The 235-nt window shown below is 64.3% G+C and overlaps 1 protein-coding gene across 1 annotated transcript in view; it reads right to left on the bottom strand.

Moving 5' to 3' along the window:
* HSPD1 (heat shock protein family D (Hsp60) member 1) overlaps positions 1-235 on the bottom strand; it is a gene marked incomplete at its 5' end in the record, with an annotated part of 16,373 nt that overhangs the window by 6,376 nt on the left and 9,762 nt on the right. The gene's annotated exons all lie outside the window — the stretch shown is intronic.

Raw genomic sequence — 235 nt, 5'->3', positions numbered from 1 at the left:
GGGGGGGTGTGGAGGGGTCAGATCAGGGCCCCCACAGTGAAGGAAGAAGTAGAGCAGGGGCACTGCCCAGCCAGAGCAGTGAATGGAACCCAGTGCCAGGCTGGAGAGTGGGACAGAGTCATAAGCAGCTTGCCCAAGGGGCACGGGGTGGGGGGGCTCCCCTGGGGAGGCATACGCCGCCCAGATTTGCACACAGGGTGGATACAGGCTGCCTGCTGTGGGCTTCGGGCTCTTT

Source organism: Alligator sinensis, unplaced genomic scaffold, assembly GCF_000455745.1.
Source record: "Alligator sinensis unplaced genomic scaffold, ASM45574v1 scaffold1229_1, whole genome shotgun sequence".
NCBI lineage: Eukaryota > Metazoa > Chordata > Crocodylia > Alligatoridae > Alligator > Alligator sinensis.
Note: the sequence above shows the minus strand (reverse complement) of the source record. Positions and strands in the feature narration are given on the sequence as shown.